Source organism: Dermacentor andersoni, chromosome 4, assembly GCF_023375885.2.
Source record: "Dermacentor andersoni chromosome 4, qqDerAnde1_hic_scaffold, whole genome shotgun sequence".
Taxonomy (NCBI): Eukaryota; Metazoa; Arthropoda; class Arachnida; order Ixodida; family Ixodidae; genus Dermacentor; species Dermacentor andersoni.
Window position 1 is genome coordinate 198,580,549 of NC_092817.1, and position 19,664 is coordinate 198,600,212.

The 19,664-nt window shown below is 49.0% G+C and overlaps 18 non-coding genes and 2 pseudogenes across 18 annotated transcripts; all 20 read right to left on the reverse strand.

Moving 5' to 3' along the window:
* Nucleotides 1-115: 115 nt before the first annotated feature.
* LOC140217979 (5S ribosomal RNA) lies at nt 116-234 on the reverse strand. The gene has a single exon (XR_011894441.1). It is a non-coding gene; the product is annotated as a 5S ribosomal RNA (ribosomal RNA).
* Nucleotides 235-749: 515 nt separating this feature from the next.
* On the reverse strand, nt 750-868 carry LOC140217980 (5S ribosomal RNA). Its single transcript, XR_011894442.1, has one exon. It is a non-coding gene; the product is annotated as a 5S ribosomal RNA (ribosomal RNA).
* Nucleotides 869-1,384: 516 nt separating this feature from the next.
* LOC140217847 (5S ribosomal RNA) lies at nt 1,385-1,503 on the reverse strand (annotated as a pseudogene).
* Nucleotides 1,504-6,902: 5,399 nt separating this feature from the next.
* Nucleotides 6,903-7,021, reverse strand: LOC126533486 (5S ribosomal RNA). Its single transcript, XR_007600005.2, has one exon. It is a non-coding gene; the product is annotated as a 5S ribosomal RNA (ribosomal RNA).
* Nucleotides 7,022-7,535: 514 nt separating this feature from the next.
* On the reverse strand, nt 7,536-7,654 carry LOC140217981 (5S ribosomal RNA). The gene has a single exon (XR_011894443.1). It is a non-coding gene; the product is annotated as a 5S ribosomal RNA (ribosomal RNA).
* A 515-nt stretch (nt 7,655-8,169) lies between these two features.
* LOC140217982 (5S ribosomal RNA) lies at nt 8,170-8,288 on the reverse strand. The gene has a single exon (XR_011894444.1). It is a non-coding gene; the product is annotated as a 5S ribosomal RNA (ribosomal RNA).
* A 518-nt stretch (nt 8,289-8,806) lies between these two features.
* Nucleotides 8,807-8,925, reverse strand: LOC140217983 (5S ribosomal RNA). The gene has a single exon (XR_011894445.1). It is a non-coding gene; the product is annotated as a 5S ribosomal RNA (ribosomal RNA).
* A 514-nt stretch (nt 8,926-9,439) lies between these two features.
* LOC140217984 (5S ribosomal RNA) lies at nt 9,440-9,558 on the reverse strand. The gene has a single exon (XR_011894446.1). It is a non-coding gene; the product is annotated as a 5S ribosomal RNA (ribosomal RNA).
* A 516-nt stretch (nt 9,559-10,074) lies between these two features.
* LOC126533514 (5S ribosomal RNA) lies at nt 10,075-10,193 on the reverse strand. The gene has a single exon (XR_007600011.2). It is a non-coding gene; the product is annotated as a 5S ribosomal RNA (ribosomal RNA).
* Nucleotides 10,194-10,709: 516 nt separating this feature from the next.
* On the reverse strand, nt 10,710-10,828 carry LOC140217985 (5S ribosomal RNA). Its single transcript, XR_011894447.1, has one exon. It is a non-coding gene; the product is annotated as a 5S ribosomal RNA (ribosomal RNA).
* A 517-nt stretch (nt 10,829-11,345) lies between these two features.
* Nucleotides 11,346-11,464, reverse strand: LOC140217986 (5S ribosomal RNA). The gene has a single exon (XR_011894448.1). It is a non-coding gene; the product is annotated as a 5S ribosomal RNA (ribosomal RNA).
* Nucleotides 11,465-11,980: 516 nt separating this feature from the next.
* Nucleotides 11,981-12,099, reverse strand: LOC140217987 (5S ribosomal RNA). Its single transcript, XR_011894449.1, has one exon. It is a non-coding gene; the product is annotated as a 5S ribosomal RNA (ribosomal RNA).
* A 514-nt stretch (nt 12,100-12,613) lies between these two features.
* LOC140217988 (5S ribosomal RNA) lies at nt 12,614-12,732 on the reverse strand. Its single transcript, XR_011894450.1, has one exon. It is a non-coding gene; the product is annotated as a 5S ribosomal RNA (ribosomal RNA).
* Nucleotides 12,733-13,248: 516 nt separating this feature from the next.
* Nucleotides 13,249-13,367, reverse strand: LOC126533543 (5S ribosomal RNA). Its single transcript, XR_007600015.2, has one exon. It is a non-coding gene; the product is annotated as a 5S ribosomal RNA (ribosomal RNA).
* A 515-nt stretch (nt 13,368-13,882) lies between these two features.
* Nucleotides 13,883-14,001, reverse strand: LOC140217989 (5S ribosomal RNA). Its single transcript, XR_011894451.1, has one exon. It is a non-coding gene; the product is annotated as a 5S ribosomal RNA (ribosomal RNA).
* A 514-nt stretch (nt 14,002-14,515) lies between these two features.
* On the reverse strand, nt 14,516-14,634 carry LOC126533567 (5S ribosomal RNA). Its single transcript, XR_007600023.2, has one exon. It is a non-coding gene; the product is annotated as a 5S ribosomal RNA (ribosomal RNA).
* Nucleotides 14,635-15,149: 515 nt separating this feature from the next.
* On the reverse strand, nt 15,150-15,268 carry LOC140217990 (5S ribosomal RNA). Its single transcript, XR_011894452.1, has one exon. It is a non-coding gene; the product is annotated as a 5S ribosomal RNA (ribosomal RNA).
* A 515-nt stretch (nt 15,269-15,783) lies between these two features.
* LOC140217991 (5S ribosomal RNA) lies at nt 15,784-15,902 on the reverse strand. The gene has a single exon (XR_011894453.1). It is a non-coding gene; the product is annotated as a 5S ribosomal RNA (ribosomal RNA).
* A 516-nt stretch (nt 15,903-16,418) lies between these two features.
* LOC140217992 (5S ribosomal RNA) lies at nt 16,419-16,537 on the reverse strand. Its single transcript, XR_011894454.1, has one exon. It is a non-coding gene; the product is annotated as a 5S ribosomal RNA (ribosomal RNA).
* Nucleotides 16,538-17,052: 515 nt separating this feature from the next.
* On the reverse strand, nt 17,053-17,171 carry LOC140217836 (5S ribosomal RNA; annotated as a pseudogene).
* Nucleotides 17,172-19,664: the final 2,493 nt, after the last annotated feature.

Genomic DNA, 19,664 nt, shown 5'->3' on the forward strand with positions numbered 1-19,664 from the left:
TAGGCTGCGCCAGTTGAACGTAACAGTAAATAAAACCAACCACACGTGAGTGTAAAAAAAAGAAAAAAAATTAAGTCACAGAAGCACGCAATAAAAAAAAAAGCAAAAAGAAGGGTGCCATCAGCACTCGGTGTTCCCAGGTGGTCTCCCTCCCAAGTACTGACCGAGCCCAATGCTGCTTAGCTTCGGGGATCGGACGAGAACCGGCGTATTCAGCATGGTATGGCCGATGGCAGGGATGCTATGTTTACGACTGCACCTGTATCGTGCTATGTGCATTCGCAACGTATTGCTACAGCACGCACGCGGCACTGTCTTTCCGTTGACAGTACAGGCACACGTCGTGTACGTGGATTGCTCCGTTTGTTGTGGTTAGTCGCTGCCGAGTCGAGCTCGCAATAAAACAAGAGGACGAGCGCAACGATGTGCGTCCGCTGCAGCCCACGTTTGGCGCTAGTAATGAGCCAAGTTATTGATTGTCACTGAGCTGGATACGGGTGTAATAGGTATACGGTTAGCAGTTTGTGCGACTAAATTTTGCACCATTACTTATACCGGTTACCACCGTCACTGCGCGTACAATCGCCTAGCGGCTTGCATATTGTTTTTGCACTTCGACGTTGGCTCTACCAGTAGGCTGCGCCAGTTGAACGTAACAGTAAATAAAACCAACCACACGTGAGTGTAAAAAAAAGAAAAAAAAGTAAGTCACAGAAGCACGCAATAAAAAAAAAAAGCAAAAAGAAGGGTGCCATCAGCACTCGGTGTTCCCAGGTGGTCTCCCTCCCAAGTACTGACCGAGCCCAATGCTGCTTAGCTTCGGGGATCGGACGAGAACCGGCGTATTCAGCATGGTATGGCCGATGGCAGGGATGCTATGTTTACGACTGCACCTGTATCGTGCTATGTGCATTCGCAACGTATTGCTACAGCACGCACGCGGCACTGTCTTTCCGTTGACAGTACAGGCACACGTCGTGTACGTGGATTGCTCCGTTTGTTGTGGTTAGTCGCTGCCGAGTCGAGCTCGCAATAAAACAAGAGGACGAGCGCAACGATGTGCGTCCGCTGCAGCCCACGTTTGGCGCTAGTAATGAGCCAAGTTATTGATTGTCACTGAGCTGGATACGGGTGTAATAGGTAAACGGTTAGCAGTTTGTGCGACTAAATTTTGCACCATTACTTATACCGGTTACCACCGTCACTGCGCGTACAATCGCCTAGCGGCTTGCATATTGTTTTTGCACTTCGACGTTGGCTCTACCAGTAGGCTGCGCCAGTTGAACGTAACAGTAAATAAAACCAACCACACGTGAGTGTAAAAAAAAGAAAAAAAATTAAGTCACAGAAGCACGCAATAAAAAAAAAAAAGCAAAAAGAAGGGTGCCATCAGCACTCGGTGTTCCCAGGTGGTCTCCCTCCCAAGTACTGACCGAGCCCATTGCTGCTTAGCTTCGGGGATCGGACGAGAACCGGCGTATTCAGCATGGTATGGCCGATTTTTTTTTTTTTTTTATTACCGGTTTTATCGCAGAACGTGCAATTTCCACACATTACAGTATCACAATTGCAATACAACCAAAAAGGAAAGAAAAGAGTCACACCATACAACAAAGCCGTCTGTCCCTATTGGACAGGCGTTGTCAACTTAAAATTCCTTCATGGCTGTCAGAGGTTCTAGCCTCCACAGCCATTCCGGAACACATTGTTGCATTTTCTGTATTTCTATGAATCGCGACATACATTCTCTGAAATAAACGCGAGCGGGCCTAGCGTCAGGATCACAATAGTACCCTGCCATCCGAGCCCGCCATATACAGTGGAGAGCGTTCAACATAATGAAATCATATGGAACCCCGTCATCATCCTTAATTGTCAGATACCTTATCCCTTGGGGGTCCACCGGTAACTTTTTTCAGGGTTCGCTTTAAGACGTCCCAGAAAAAGAAGCCCTCCCAACATTCCAAGAAAACGTGATCTATGGTTTCCTGCTTTTTGCAGATCAAGCAATGCGTTCCCCATGGTACGATACAACCTCGCTCTTCCATGAAAGTCTTCACTGAGAGCGTACCGGTGTGAAGCTTAAAAAAAACGTTTTTACCCCTGGTGGCACCTCCATGCGTTTTACGCGTTTAAGTACATCAAGTCCTGGCCCTCCACTGTAAATGGCTCTGTATAACGGCACAGGGAAAACAATATCGCACACATCTTTATACAATCTTTTCCTTTTAACATCGCAAAGGTAATCCATTGAAAATCGAACAGAAAGAAATCTTACGCTGTCGGCCACTTCCTTAAAGAAGCCACGAAGTGATCCGGTAACGCATGCCGTACTAACAACATGTGTCGGCAAAGCGCCGCTCAACCTGAGCTGGCATACTGTGCGCAGAAAAGGATGGCGCACATCGCGAAAAAACAAGAATCGGTTTACTAGTTGTCTAACAAAAAGATGAACCAAACCCACACCCCCGTCCTCCACTCTTCTAAACAAATTTGTTCGGCTACACGTTTCCCATGTTGACCCCCAGATGAAAACAGCAAACACTCTGTGCAGCCTTTGCACATTTGCTCTCGAGCAATACAACGCTTGCATGACATAATATAACTTCGTGACAAAAAACATATTACAGACTGTCGCCCTTGCAAAAATAGACAGCTTCACATCCTTCCATCTGTCCGCCTTTTCTTTCATTTCATCGGCTTGGCTCCTCCAATATTCATCGCTACTATTGTAGCTATTGAGAGGAACGCCCAAATACCTCGTCGGCGTTTTGACCCAGTTGAGGTTCGCGAAGTTGTCCGGTGCAGACTCCCATTTCCCGTGCCACAGGCCTAGGGATTTGCCCCAATTTATTCTACTACCCGTGACATCACAGAAATGTTTCACTGCCGATACTGTTTCCGTTACACTTGGTTTGTCTGTGCAACACACTGCAATGTCATCTGCATATGCGAGCAGCTTCACCTCTGTCGCTGCTAATCTGAAACCACGTATTTTGTCATTTCCGTTAATTACTACACACATTGCTTCTATGTATATGGCAAATAACAGCGGACTGAGGGGACAGCCTTGGCGTACTGAACGCATGATGTTAATGGGGGCCCCCAGAGACTTATTGACAATTAATCTTGTTGTGCAATTCTGGTACGCCAAGGCCACGCCCTCCCTGATGATGGAACCGACATTAACATGATCCAAGATGGCAAACAAAATAACGTGAGCGACACAATCGAACGCTTTCTCCAAATCGAGCTGAAGAACTGCAACGCCACCATCGGTGACGTCACAGCACTCGAGCACGCACCGCATCTGATGGATGTTCGAAAAAATGGACCGTCCCTTGATGCCGCAAGTTTGGTGGTCTCCGACAATTTCCTTGATGACGCCTTGAAGTCTCGCAGCTAAAATCTTCATAAAGATCTTGTAATCAATGTTTGTTAGTGATATCGGTCTATAGGATGACACGAATCTGAGTTTGTCTGTTTGATCACTCTTAGGGATTAGTATTGTGTGCGCTTTTCCAAAAGATGGGGGCAATAAGTTCTTCTCGTACGCGTCATTGAATACGTCTGCTAGCAATGGGGCCAGTTCTCTATTGAAAGCCTTATATAACCCCGCACAGAGTCCATCAGGCCCAGGCGACTTGCCCGAGTTCAAATCGCCGATTGCCTTTTCAACTTCGTTCTCGGTAATGTTGCCTTCCAATCGTTCTTTAGCGTCATCTCCCAGTCTCGGCATCCGCTGAAGAAAATCGGCTTTGAAACTCTCTACATTCGCTGCCTGAAATGCAAAGAGCGACTGGTAGTACTGACAGAAGGCGCGTCCTATGCTTTCGTTGTCGTCAACAACAACCCCGTTCATTAAAATCTTATCCACATGGTTTCGCCGTCCGTGCGCCTTCTCGAGTCCAAGCGCCCTTTTTGTGGGCGTCTCCCCCGCCGCTAATACACCTGCTCGTGCACGCACGATGGCACCTTGATACCGTTCTTTATCGAACTGTTCAAGCGTTTCCTTGACGCTCCGCACATCGTCTTTGTACTGACCAGGCTCTCTGCACTCCAGCGTTATCAGCTGCTGAAGTAGTGTTCGCAAAGCCTTTTCTTTATATTCCCTCTCAAATTTGAGGCAGCTTGACCTTTCTAAGGCTTTCATTTTAACTTTTTGTTTGAAACATTCCCACTTTTCAGCTATTGTTTCAGCTTCATCTTTGCGTATTTCATTAATGGCATTCCGTACTGCCTTTACAAAAGATTCATCATTTAATAACGAGGCATTCATTTTCCACATCTCCCAATTCAACGCATGTTTCCGTTTCCCTATACCGACATTACATATTACGAGACAGTGATCTGAGAACGATACGGGTAATACAGAATAACCGTGGCATCTTGGAATCGTATCCAGCGAAATGTAGATTCGGTCCAATCGCGCATGGCTACTGCCCTGAAAACGTGTAAATGTCACGTCACGCCCCCCTTCCAGACAATCAAAAACGTCATCTAGTTCATTTTCACTAATTAGTTTTGACAAGACTTCACTGCTTCTGTCACGCACACCGGCATTATTGGCTCTGTCACTAGCGCTCATTACACAATTGAAGTCTCCTAAGAGCATAACGCGCTTATCGCATCGCACATACTGCGAAAGGTTCGAAAAGAAACGGGCACGCTCTTCTACTGAATTGGGCGCATATACGCATATGACACGGTACTGAAACTCGCACAAAACAATATCGCAAAAAACAATCCTTCCAGATTGACAAGAAAAGGTACTTTGAATCTGCAGTCCAGGCAGTTTCTTCACAAAAAGAATGCACCCCCCAGCCGTGCCTAACGCATGGCTTACCACCGCAAAATACCTAGACGTGAAACGGCGTACCATGCTCCCGGTCTCCTCCTCCCCGTCAACCTTGGTTTCCTGGACGGCTAGTACGTCGACGTCGTGGTCAGTGACCAACCGTAGGACTTGACTTTGCCTACGACTAGCCGCCAACCCTCTCACGTTTAAAGTGGCAATATTAAGGGACGGTATCTGAGCCATGTTGAGCTAAAGAGAAAAGTAGGCCCGGAGCATGGTGCTTACCGTTCACGACTAGCCCTCGGCTAGCCGCCTCCGGGACCTCCCGGTTTCCCGGCGTTGTTTGTGGGCGGCACTTTGTCCGCAGGCTTTCTCTCAGGTGGGACATTCGGCTTTGGTTTCAAGCTCGTGCGCCTCCCAAGAGGTGTCTTTGTCGGCGGCCCTTCGCTGGTGCTGGTCGCGCCGTCGTTGCGGTCCTTAGTCTGGTCATGGGGGCGCTTGACTGGCGCACCAAGAGTCGAAGTCCGGTCGCCGTCGAGGACGGCCTCCTCCTGCTGCATTGCCGTCGCATCGTTGTCGGGCGGGTCCTCACTACTGCTCCGCGTAGGCTGGCCCTCAACGGTCGCGCCCTGCACCGTCCCACTCGGCTTCACGGTAGTCTCAGCCACCCTGCTGTCTACGGTCAAACTCGTCGTTCCACTGGCTGTCGCTGTCGGGACCGTGTCTAGAGTTCCTTTAGCAGCGTCCTCCGCCTCGGCCACGTCCATGACGTGCTCTGCCGCAACGTCACAAGTTACTGGGCCTGTTACGGTGGCATAAGATCTTACGCAGTCAGCGTCGACGTGGCCGAAACGTCTGCATAGAGAACAGCGGGGGACTATGCACTCACGGCGGACGTGTCCCGTGCCGTGGCAGCGCAGGCACTGCATTGGTCGACCGGGCACGACGACCAAGGCCAACTCTCCGCCGACGCGGATCTGATGGGGCAGATCCTCCACTTTCATGCCGCTTTTCAATTTCAAAATGACGGTCCTGGTGGTTGAGGTCTTCGCTCCCATGCCTTCGACGCGCCACCGCTCCCGGCTCACCTCCTCCACCTTGCCGAAAGCCGCGAATGCCGTCCGGACGTCCTCGTCGGCAACACCGTACAGCAGCCAGTGAAGCCTTAGCTTCACCTGTTGATCCTGCGGGTCAACGATGACGCACCGTCGTCCCTTCACTTGGAGTTCCTTGAGGTCCAGAAGCCTTTTTGTGGCACTCGCCTCACTGAAGGTCACTGCCCAGACGTGGTTGATCTGGTACGCCCCTATGCATACCACATCAGGCAGCAAGCCCGTCGGCAGAAGGGCGTCCCGGAAATCTTCCACCTTGTACGGTCTCGCACGTACATCACCGTGCAAAAAGACGGTATTAATCACCAATTGACCTTTGGGCAGTTGCGGCAAAATAAAGGCATAATCCTTGTCGTCGTTTAGCCTGTTTCCGCGGCCTAAAGTGGCCGCTGTCGCTGCTCCACTGGAGCCCATGACTCTGCTGACCGCTCAGCTCGGCTGCCGGAAGCAGAATGAGCATGGTATGGCCGATGGCAGGGATGCTATGTTTACGACTGCACCTGTATCGTGCTATGTGCATTCGCAACGTATTGCTACAGCACGCACGCGGCACTGTCTTTCCGTTGACAGTACAGGCACACGTCGTGTACGTGGATTGCTCCGTTTGTTGTGGTTAGTCGCTGCCGAGTCGAGCTCGCAATAAAACAAGAGGACGAGCGCAACGATGTGCGTCCGCTGCAGCCCACGTTTGGCGCTAGTAATGAGCCAAGTTATTGATTGTCACTGAGCTGGATACGGGTGTAATAGGTAAACAGTTAGCAGTTTGTGCGACTAAATTTTGCACCATTACTTATACCGGTTACCACCGTCACTGCGCGTACAATCGCCTAGCGGCTTGCATATTGTTTTTGCACTTCGACGTTGGCTCTACCAGTAGGCTGCGCCAGTTGAACGTAACAGTAAATAAAACCAACCACACGTGAGTGTAAAAAAAAGAAAAAAAATTAAGTCACAGAAGCACGCAATAAAAAAAAAAAAAGCAAAAAGAAGGGTGCCATCAGCACTCGGTGTTCCCAGGTGGTCTCCCTCACAAGTACTGACCGAGCCCAATGCTGCTTAGCTTCGGGGATCGGACGAGAACCGGCGTATTCAGCATGGTATGGCCGATGGCAGGGATGCTATGTTTACGACTGCACCTGTATCGTGCTATGTGCATTCGCAACGTATTGCTACAGCACGCACGCGGCACTGTCTTTCCGTTGACAGTACAGGCACACGTCGTGTACGTGGATTGCTCCGTTTGTTGTGGTTAGTCGCTGCCGAGTCGAGCTCGCAATAAAACAAGAGGACGAGCGCAACGATGTGCGTCCGCTGCAGCCCACGTTTGGCGCTAGTAATGAGCCAAGTTATTGATTGTCACTGAGCTGGATACGGGTGTAATAGGTAAACGGTTAGCAGTTTGTGCGACTAAATTTTGCACCATTACTTATACCGGTTACCACCGTCACTGCGCGTACAATCGCCTAGCGGCTTGCATATTGTTTTTGCACTTCGACGTTGGCTCTACCAGTAGGCTGCGCCAGTTGAACGTAACAGTAAATAAAACCAACCACACGTGAGTGTAAAAAAAAGAAAAAAAATTAAGTCACAGAAGCACGCAATAAAAAAAAAAGCAAAAAGAAGGGTGCCATCAGCACTCGGTGTTCCCAGGTGGTCTCCCTCCCAAGTACTGACCGAGCCCAATGCTGCTTAGCTTCGGGGATCGGACGAGAACCGGCGTATTCAGCATGGTATGGCCGATGGCAGGGATGCTATGTTTACGACTGCACCTGTATCGTGCTATGTGCATTCGCAACGTATTGCTACAGCACGCACGCGGCACTGTCTTTCCGTTGACAGTACAGGCACACGTCGTGTACGTGGATTGCTCCGTTTGTTGTGGTTAGTCGCTGCCGAGTCGAGCTCGCAATAAAACAAGAGGACGAGCGCAACGATGTGCGTCCGCTGCAGCCCACGTTTGGCGCTAGTAATGAGCCAAGTTATTGATTGTCACTGAGCTGGATACGGGTGTAATAGGTTAACGGTTAGCAGTTTGTGCGACTAAATTTTGCACCATTACTTATACCGGTTACCACCGTCACTGCGCGTACAATCGCCTAGCGGCTTGCATATTGTTTTTGCACTTCGACGTTGGCTCTACCAGTAGGCTGCGCCAGTTGAACGTAACAGTAAATAAAACCAACCACACGTGAGTGTAAAAAAAAGAAAAAAAATTAAGTCACAGAAGCACGCAATAAAAAAAAAAAGCAAAAAGAAGGGTGCCATCAGCACTCGGTGTTCCCAGGTGGTCTCCCTCCCAAGTACTGACCGAGCCCAATGCTGCTTAGCTTCGGGGATCGGACGAGAACCGGCGTATTCAGCATGGTATGGCCGATGGCAGGGATGCTATGTTTACGACTGCACCTGTATCGTGCTATGTGCATTCGCAACGTATTGCTACAGCACGCACGCGGCACTGTCTTTCCGTTGACAGTACAGGCACACGTCGTGTACGTGGATTGCTCCGTTTGTTGTGGTTAGTCGCTGCCGAGTCGAGCTCGCAATAAAACAAGAGGACGAGCGCAACGATGTGCGTCCGCTGCAGCCCACGTTTGGCGCTAGTAATGAGCCAAGTTATTGATTGTCACTGAGCTGGATACGGGTGTAATAGGTAAACGGTTAGCAGTTTGTGCGACTAAATTTTGCACCATTACTTATACCGGTTACCACCGTCACTGCGCGTACAATCGCCTAGCGGCTTGCATATTGTTTTTGCACTTCGACGTTGGCTCTACCAGTAGGCTGCGCCAGTTGAACGTAACAGTAAATAAAACCAACCACACGTGAGTGTAAAAAAAAGAAAAAAAATTAAGTCACAGAAGCACGCAATAAAAAAAAAAAAAAGCAAAAAGAAGGGTGCCATCAGCACTCGGTGTTCCCAGGTGGTCTCCCTCCCAAGTACTGACCGAGCCCAATGCTGCTTAGCTTCGGGGATCGGACGAGAACCGGCGTATTCAGCATGGTATGGCCGATGGCAGGGATGCTATGTTTACGACTGCACCTGTATCGTGCTATGTGCATTCGCAACGTATTGCTACAGCACGCACGCGGCACTGTCTTTCCGTTGACAGTACAGGCACACGTCGTGTACGTGGATTGCTCCGTTTGTTGTGGTTAGTCGCTGCCGAGTCGAGCTCGCAATAAAACAAGAGGACGAGCGCAACGATGTGCGTCCGCTGCAGCCCACGTTTGGCGCTAGTAATGAGCCAAGTTATTGATTGTCACTGAGCTGGATACGGGTGTAATAGGTAAACGGTTAGCAGTTTGTGCGACTAAATTTTGCACCATTACTTATACCGGTTACCACCGTCACTGCGCGTACAATCGCCTAGCGGCTTGCATATTGTTTTTGCACTTCGACGTTGGCTCTACCAGTAGGCTGCGCCAGTTGAACGTAACAGTAAATAAAACCAACCACACGTGAGTGTAAAAAAAAGAAAAAAAATTAAGTCACAGAAGCACGCAATAAAAAAAAAAGCAAAAAGAAGGGTGCCATCAGCACTCGGTGTTCCCAGGTGGTCTCCCTCCCAAGTACTGACCGAGCCCAATGCTGCTTAGCTTCGGGGATCGGACGAGAACCGGCGTATTCAGCATGGTATGGCCGATGGCAGGGATGCTATGTTTACGACTGCACCTGTATCGTGCTATGTGCATTCGCAACGTATTGCTACAGCACGCACGCGGCACTGTCTTTCCGTTGACAGTACAGGCACACGTCGTGTACGTGGATTGCTCCGTTTGTTGTGGTTAGTCGCTGCCGAGTCGAGCTCGCAATAAAACAAGAGGACGAGCGCAACGATGTGCGTCCGCTGCAGCCCACGTTTGGCGCTAGTAATGAGCCAAGTTATTGATTGTCACTGAGCTGGATACGGGTGTAATAGGTAAACGGTTAGCAGTTTGTGCGACTAAATTTTGCACCATTACTTATACCGGTTACCACCGTCACTGCGCGTACAATCGCCTAGCGGCTTGCATATTGTTTTTGCACTTCGACGTTGGCTCTACCAGTAGGCTGCGCCAGTTGAACGTAACAGTAAATAAAACCAACCACACGTGAGTGTAAAAAAAAGAAAAAAAATTAAGTCACAGAAGCACGCAATAAAAAAAAAAAAGCAAAAAGAAGGGTGCCATCAGCACTCGGTGTTCCCAGGTGGTCTCCCTCCCAAGTACTGACCGAGCCCAATGCTGCTTAGCTTCGGGGATCGGACGAGAACCGGCGTTTTCAGCATGGTATGGCCGATGGCAGGGATGCTATGTTTACGACTGCACCTGTATCGTGCTATGTGCATTCGCAACGTATTGCTACAGCACGCACGCGGCACTGTCTTTCCGTTGACAGTACAGGCACACGTCGTGTACGTGGATTGCTCCGTTTGTTGTGGTTAGTCGCTGCCGAGTCGAGCTCGCAATAAAACAAGAGGACGAGCGCAACGATGTGCGTCCGCTGCAGCCCACGTTTGGCGCTAGTAATGAGCCAAGTTATTGATTGTCACTGAGCTGGATACGGGTGTAATAGGTAAACGGTTAGCAGTTTGTGCGACTAAATTTTGCACCATTACTTATACCGGTTACCACCGTCACTGCGCGTACAATCGCCTAGCGGCTTGCATATTGTTTTTGCACTTCGACGTTGGCTCTACCAGTAGGCTGCGCCAGTTGAACGTAACAGTAAATAAAACCAACCACACGTGAGTGTAAAAAAAAGAAAAAAAATTAAGTCACAGAAGCACGCAATAAAAAAAAAAAAGCAAAAAGAAGGGTGCCATCAGCACTCGGTGTTCCCAGGTGGTCTCCCTCCCAAGTACTGACCGAGCCCAATGCTGCTTAGCTTCGGGGATCGGACGAGAACCGGCGTATTCAGCATGGTATGGCCGATGGCAGGGATGCTATGTTTACGACTGCACCTGTATCGTGCTATGTGCATTCGCAACGTATTGCTACAGCACGCACGCGGCACTGTCTTTCCGTTGACAGTACAGGCACACGTCGTGTACGTGGATTGCTCCGTTTGTTGTGGTTAGTCGCTGCCGAGTCGAGCTCGCAATAAAACAAGAGGACGAGCGCAACGATGTGCGTCCGCTGCAGCCCACGTTTGGCGCTAGTAATGAGCCAAGTTATTGATTGTCACTGAGCTGGATACGGGTGTAATAGGTAAACGGTTAGCAGTTTGTGCGACTAAATTTTGCACCATTACTTATACCGGTTACCACCGTCACTGCGCGTACAATCGCCTAGCGGCTTGCATATTGTTTTTGCACTTCGACGTTGGCTCTACCAGTAGGCTGCGCCAGTTGAACGTAACGGTAAATAAAACCAACCACACGTGAGTGTAAAAAAAAGAAAAAAAATTAAGTCACAGAAGCACGCAATAAAAAAAAAAAAAGCAAAAAGAAGGGTGCCATCAGCACTCGGTGTTCCCAGGTGGTCTCCCTCCCAAGTACTGACCGAGCCCAATGCTGCTTAGCTTCGGGGATCGGACGAGAACCGGCGTATTCAGCATGGTATGGCCGATGGCAGGGATGCTATGTTTACGACTGCACCTGTATCGTGCTATGTGCATTCGCAACGTATTGCTACAGCACGCACGCGGCACTGTCTTTCCGTTGACAGTACAGGCACACGTCGTGTACGTGGATTGCTCCGTTTGTTGTGGTTAGTCGCTGCCGAGTCGAGCTCGCAATAAAACAAGAGGACGAGCGCAACGATGTGCGTCCGCTGCAGCCCACGTTTGGCGCTAGTAATGAGCCAAGTTATTGATTGTCACTGAGCTGGATACGGGTGTAATAGGTAAACGGTTAGCAGTTTGTGCGACTAAATTTTGCACCATTACTTATACCGGTTACCACCGTCACTGCGCGTACAATCGCCTAGCGGCTTGCATATTGTTTTTGCACTTCGACGTTGGCTCTACCAGTAGGCTGCGCCAGTTGAACGTAACAGTAAATAAAACCAACCACACGTGAGTGTAAAAAAAAGAAAAAAAATTAAGTCACAGAAGCACGCAATAAAAAAAAAAAAGCAAAAAGAAGGGTGCCATCAGCACTCGGTGTTCCCAGGTGGTCTCCCTCCCAAGTACTGACCGAGCCCAATGCTGCTTAGCTTCGGGGATCGGACGAGAACCGGCGTATTCAGCATGGTATGGCCGATGGCAGGGATGCTATGTTTACGACTGCACCTGTATCGTGCTATGTGCATTCGCAACGTATTGCTACAGCACGCACGCGGCACTGTCTTTCCGTTGACAGTACAGGCACACGTCGTGTACGTGGATTGCTCCGTTTGTTGTGGTTAGTCGCTGCCGAGTCGAGCTCGCAATAAAACAAGAGGACGAGCGCAACGATGTGCGTCCGCTGCAGCCCACGTTTGGCGCTAGTAATGAGCCAAGTTATTGATTGTCACTGAGCTGGATACGGGTGTAATAGGTAAACGGTTAGCAGTTTGTGCGACTAAATTTTGCACCATTACTTATACCGGTTACCACCGTCACTGCGCGTACAATCGCCTAGCGGCTTGCATATTGTTTTTGCACTTCGACGTTGGCTCTACCAGTAGGCTGCGCCAGTTGAACGTAACAGTAAATAAAACCAACCACACGTGAGTGTAAAAAAAAGAAAAAAAATTAAGTCACAGAAGCACGCAATAAAAAAAAAAGCAAAAAGAAGGGTGCCATCAGCACTCGGTGTTCCCAGGTGGTCTCCCTCCCAAGTACTGACCGAGCCCAATGCTGCTTAGCTTCGGGGATCGGACGAGAACCGGCGTATTCAGCATGGTATGGCCGATGGCAGGGATGCTATGTTTACGACTGCACCTGTATCGTGCTATGTGCATTCGCAACGTATTGCTACAGCACGCACGCGGCACTGTCTTTCCGTTGACAGTACAGGCACACGTCGTGTACGTGGATTGCTCCGTTTGTTGTGGTTAGTCGCTGCCGAGTCGAGCTCGCAATAAAACAAGAGGACGAGCGCAACGATGTGCGTCCGCTGCAGCCCACGTTTGGCGCTAGTAATGAGCCAAGTTATTGATTGTCACTGAGCTGGATACGGGTGTAATAGGTAAACGGTTAGCAGTTTGTGCGACTAAATTTTGCACCATTACTTATACCGGTTACCACCGTCACTGCGCGTACAATCGCCTAGCGGCTTGCATATTGTTTTTGCACTTCGACGTTGGCTCTACCAGTAGGCTGCGCCAGTTGAACGTAACAGTAAATAAAACCAACCACACGTGAGTGTAAAAAAAAGAAAAAAAATTAAGTCACAGAAGCACGCAATAAAAAAAAAAAAGCAAAAAGAAGGGTGCCATCAGCACTCGGTGTTCCCAGGTGGTCTCCCTCCCAAGTACTGACCGAGCCCAATGCTGCTTAGCTTCGGGGATCGGACGAGAACCGGCGTTTTCAGCATGGTATGGCCGATGGCAGGGATGCTATGTTTACGACTGCACCTGTATCGTGCTATGTGCATTCGCAACGTATTGCTACAGCACGCACGCGGCACTGTCTTTCCGTTGACAGTACAGGCACACGTCGTGTACGTGGATTGCTCCGTTTGTTGTCGTTAGTCGCTGCCGAGTCGAGCTCGCAATAAAACAAGAGGACGAGCGCAACGATGTGCGTCCGCTGCAGCCCACGTTTGGCGCTAGTAATGAGCCAAGTTATTGATTGTCACTGAGCTGGATACGGGTGTAATAGGTAAACGGTTAGCAGTTTGTGCGACTAAATTTTGCACCATTACTTATACCGGTTACCACCGTCACTGCGCGTACAATCGCCTAGCGGCTTGCATATTGTTTTTGCACTTCGACGTTGGCTCTACCAGTAGGCTGCGCCAGTTGAACGTAACAGTAAATAAAACCAACCACACGTGAGTGTAAAAAAAAGAAAAAAAATTAAGTCACAGAAGCACGCAATAAAAAAAAAAAGCAAAAAGAAGGGTGCCATCAGCACTCGGTGTTCCCAGGTGGTCTCCCTCCCAAGTACTGACCGAGCCCAATGCTGCTTAGCTTCGGGGATCGGACGAGAACCGGCGTATTCAGCATGGTATGGCCGATGGCAGGGATGCTATGTTTACGACTGCACCTGTATCGTGCTATGTGCATTCGCAACGTATTGCTACAGCACGCACGCGGCACTGTCTTTCCGTTGACAGTACAGGCACACGTCGTGTACGTGGATTGCTCCGTTTGTTGTGGTTAGTCGCTGCCGAGTCGAGCTCGCAATAAAACAAGAGGACGAGCGCAACGATGTGCGTCCGCTGCAGCCCACGTTTGGCGCTAGTAATGAGCCAAGTTATTGATTGTCACTGAGCTGGATACGGGTGTAATAGGTAAACGGTTAGCAGTTTGTGCGACTAAATTTTGCACCATTACTTATACCGGTTACCACCGTCACTGCGCGTACAATCGCCTAGCGGCTTGCATATTGTTTTTGCACTTCGACGTTGGCTCTACCAGTAGGCTGCGCCAGTTGAACGTAACAGTAAATAAAACCAACCACACGTGAGTGTAAAAAAAAGAAAAAAAATTAAGTCACAGAAGCACGCAATAAAAAAAAAAGCAAAAAGAAGGGTGCCATCAGCACTCGGTTTTCCCAGGTGGTCTCCCTCCCAAGTACTGACCGAGCCCAATGCTGCTTAGCTTCGGGGATCGGACGAGAACCGGCGTTTTCAGCATGGTATGGCCGATGGCAGGGATGCTATGTTTACGACTGCACCTGTATCGTGCTATGTGCATTCGCAACGTATTGCTACAGCACGCACGCGGCACTGTCTTTCCGTTGACAGTACAGGCACACGTCGTGTACGTGGATTGCTCCGTTTGTTGTGGTTAGTCGCTGCCGAGTCGAGCTCGCAATAAAACAAGAGGACGAGCGCAACGATGTGCGTCCGCTGCAGCCCACGTTTGGCGCTAGTAATGAGCCAAGTTATTGATTGTCACTGAGCTGGATACGGGTGTAATAGGTAAACGGTTAGCAGTTTGTGCGACTAAATTTTGCACCATTACTTATACCGGTTACCACCGTCACTGCGCGTACAATCGCCTAGCGGCTTGCATATTGTTTTTGCACTTCGACGTTGGCTCTACCAGTAGGCTGCGCCAGTTGAACGTAACAGTAAATAAAACCAACCACACGTGAGTGTAAAAAAAAGAAAAAAAATTAAGTCACAGAAGCACGCAATAAAAAAAAAAAGCAAAAAGAAGGGTGCCATCAGCACTCGGTGTTCCCAGGTGGTCTCCCTCCCAAGTACTGACCGAGCCCAATGCTGCTTAGCTTCGGGGATCGGACGAGAACCGGCGTATTCAGCATGGTATGGCCGATGGCAGGGATGCTATGTTTACGACTGCACCTGTATCGTGCTATGTGCATTCGCAACGTATTGCTACAGCACGCACGCTGCACTGTCTTTCCGTTGACAGTACAGGCACACGTCGTGTACGTGGATTGCTCCGTTTGTTGTGGTTAGTCGCTGCCGAGTCGAGCTCGCAATAAAACAAGAGGACGAGCGCAACGATGTGCGTCCGCTGCAGCCCACGTTTGGCGCTAGTAATGAGCCAAGTTATTGATTGTCACTGAGCTGGATACGGGTGTAATAGGTAAACGGTTAGCAGTTTGTGCGACTAAATTTTGCACCATTACTTATACCGGTTACCACCGTCACTGCGCGTACAATCGCCTAGCGGCTTGCATATTGTTTTTGCACTTCGACGTTGGCTCTACCAGTAGGCTGCGCCAGTTGAACGTAACGGTAAATAAAACCAACCACACGTGAGTGTAAAAAAAAGAAAAAAAATTAAGTCACAGAAGCACGCAATAAAAAAAAAAAGCAAAAAGAAGGGTGCCATCAGCACTCGGTGTTCCCAGGTGGTCTCCCTCCCAAGTACTGACCGAGCCCAATGCTGCTTAGCTTCGGGGATCGGACGAGAACCGGCGTATTCAGCATGGTATGGCCGATGGCAGGGATGCTATGTTTACGACTGCACCTGTATCGTGCTATGTGCATTCGCAACGTATTGCTACAGCACGCACGCGGCACTGTCTTTCCGTTGACAGTACAGGCACACGTCGTGTACGTGGATTGCTCCGTTTGTTGTGGTTAGTCGCTGCCGAGTCGAGCTCGCAATAAAACAAGAGGACGAGCGCAACGATGTGCGTCCGCTGCAGCCCACGTTTGGCGCTAGTAATGAGCCAAGTTATTGATTGTCACTGAGCTGGATACGGGTGTAATAGGTAAACGGTTAGCAGTTTGTGCGACTAAATTTTGCACCATTACTTATACCGGTTACCACCGTCACTGCGCGTACAATCGCCTAGCGGCTTGCATATTGTTTTTGCACTTCGACGTTGGCTCTACCAGTAGGCTGCGCCAGTTGAACGTAACAGTAAATAAAACCAACCACACGTGAGTGTAAAAAAAAGAAAAAAAATTAAGTCACAGAAGCACGCAATAAAAAAAAAAAAGCAAAAAGAAGGGTGCCATCAGCACTCGGTGTTCCCAGGTGGTCTCCCTCCCAAGTACTGACCGAGCCCAATGCTGCTTAGCTTCGGGGATCGGACGAGAACCGGCGTATTCAGCATGGTATGGCCGATGGCAGGGATGCTATGTTTACGACTGCACCTGTATCGTGCTATGTGCATTCGCAACGTATTGCTACAGCACGCACGCGGCACTGTCTTTCCGTTGACAGTACAGGCACACGTCGTGTACGTGGATTGCTCCGTTTGTTGTGGTTAGTCGCTGCCGAGTCGAGCTCGCAATAAAACAAGAGGACGAGCGCAACGATGTGCGTCCGCTGCAGCCCACGTTTGGCGCTAGTAATGAGCCAAGTTATTGATTGTCACTGAGCTGGATACGGGTGTAATAGGTAAACGGTTAGCAGTTTGTGCGACTAAATTTTGCACCATTACTTATACCGGTTACCACCGTCACTGCGCGTACAATCGCCTAGCGGCTTGCATATTGTTTTTGCACTTCGACGTTGGCTCTACCAGTAGGCTGCGCCAGTTGAACGTAACAGTAAATAAAACCAACCACACGTGAGTGTAAAAAAAAGAAAAAAAATTAAGTCACAGAAGCACGCAATAAAAAAAAAAAGCAAAAAGAAGGGTGCCATCAGCACTCGGTGTTCCCAGGTGGTCTCCCTCCCAAGTACTGACCGAGCCCAATGCTGCTTAGCTTCGGGGATCGGACGAGAACCGGCGTATTCAGCATGGTATGGCCGATTTTTTTTTTTTCTTTATTGCCAGTTCTCGACATATCACAACACAAATTCCTAAATTATATAAACAAAGACCAAAGAAGCAAATACGAATGAATACACAAACAGAAAAAAGAACAGTAATATTTACATTCGTTGCCGTCCGCTACTGTGGCACGACGTTGTCGGATTAAAATTCCTTTAGTGCTGTAAGGGGTTCAAACCTCGACAGCCACTCAGGAACAGGCTGTTGCAACTTCTGCACTTCCACATACCATTGCATGGATTCACAAAAGTACAGACGCGCCGGTCGGGCATCCGGGTCACAATGGTAACCCGACATTCTTGCGCGCCATAAACAGTGGAGGCCCGTAAGCATGATCAGGTCGTACGGGAAACCTTCGTCGTCATATACTGGCAGAAACCTGATTCCGTGGGGATCTATAGGTAGCTCTTTTTTTAGAGTCCTTTGTAACACGTCCCAGAAAAAGACCCCTTCCCAACAGTGGATGAAGACATGATCTATGCTTTCTTCTTTTTTACATATAAGGCAGTGGGTTCCCCATGGCATGTAGAACCCACGTTGTTCAAGAAAGATTTTAACAGGTAGAGTACCTGTGTGTAATTTAAAGAAGAACGATTTAGTGGCTGGTTGAACTGGCATCTTCTTCACCCTTTTCAATACATCTAGGCCTGGGCCTCCACTGTACAGGGCTCTGTACATGGGTACAAGCAATACACTGTCACATAAATCACGATATAACTTTTTCCGTTTTACACTCCACAAATATGCATTAGAAAAACGAACACGCAAAAAGGAAACACTCTGAATTATTTCCCTAAAGAAACCACGAACTGGTCCTGGCATTATTTCGGTGCCTACAACGAATTCGGGAAGTGATCTTGACAACCTCATTTGGATAGCGGTGCGTAGAAATGGGTCATTTGTGTCTCGAAAAAAGAAGAACCTGTTTACTAGTTGACGCAAGAAGAGGTGCGCCAACCCGAGACCACCATCCTTCACGCGCCGAAAGAGATTATCTCGGCTACATCGCTCCCAGCTCGATGCCCACACGAAAACAGCGAACACGCGGTGCAGTTTCTGCACATTAATCCGAGAGCACTGTAGGACCTGCATTACGTACCAGATCTTTGTTACGAGAAACATGTTGCACGCTGTTGCTTTCGCGAACATTGACAGGTGACCGGCGTTCCATCGGTCGGCTTTTTCTTTTAATTCTTTTGTCCGCTCCTTCCAGTACTCGCTACTGTCCTTGTAGGCATCAAGGGGTGCGCCAAGGTACTTAACTGGCGTCGTGACCCAGGTGACGTTCGAAAAGTGGTCTGGGGTGGACGCCCATCCCCCGTGCCAAAACCCCAAACATTTCTGCCAGTTCACGAAGCTATTAGTGGCATTACCAAACTGTCTGACGATACTCACAGCGTTCAATACACTTTGCGTATCTTTACAACATACGGCCACATCGTCAGCATATGCCAATAACTTCACCTCTGCTGCTTGGAGGCAAAATCCCTTAATGTATTCATTTTCAATGATGGCCTGACATAGCGTTTCTATGTAAACACAAAACAGGAGTGGGCTGAGTGGACAACCCTGGCGAACGGAGCGCTTCACGTTAATGGGGGCCCCCAGCATTTGATTAATTATAAGTCTCGTATAGCAACTCCGGTACGCCATGGTCACCCCCTCAGTGATTATGTGGCCAAAATTAACATGTTCAAGGATGGTGAGCAATATCTCGTGTGAAACGCAATCAAATGCTTTCTCCAAGTCAAGCTGGAGGATCGCTACTGCATCACACATGGCATCACAACACTCCAGCACACACTTCATCTTGTGAATGTTAGTGAAGATGGTTCTTCCGCGAATGTCACACGTTTGGTGTGGGCCGACTACTTCCTTAATGACTGACTGCATACGCCGTGCCAGCACCTTCATCAGTATTTTGTAGTCGCAGTTAGTAAGCGCTATGGGTCTATAGGAGGAAAGTTGCTTGAGCTTCTCGGTCTCTTCTGTTTTAGGTATTAGTACTGTATGGGACTGGCCGAAAGATGGTGGAAATATTTTCATTTCGTATGCTTCATTGAAAATTGCGGTCAAGATAGGAGCTAGGTGGCTTTTGAACGATTTGTACCAAGCGGCACAAAGACCGTCTGGACCTGGTGACTTGCCAGGGTTCAGGTCTTCGATGGCCTTTATCACTTCCTGTTCAGTTATTCGTCCTTCCAACGTTTCTTTAACGTCACTCGACAGCTGTGGCATTCGCTGCAAAAATAAGTCCTTGAATCTTTGCATGCTGACGGGCCTGAATGCGAAAAGCTTTTGGAAATGTTCAAAGAAAGCACGCCCTATATTCTTCGTATCAGTTACTACCACCCCGTTATATTGGATGGCCTCAATCTGTTTGCGTCTGGAGTGCTTTTTTTCTAATCCCAGTGCTCTTTTCGAAGGCATTTCCCCGCATGCTAGTCTTTCTGCTCTCGCACGCACGAGCGCGCCT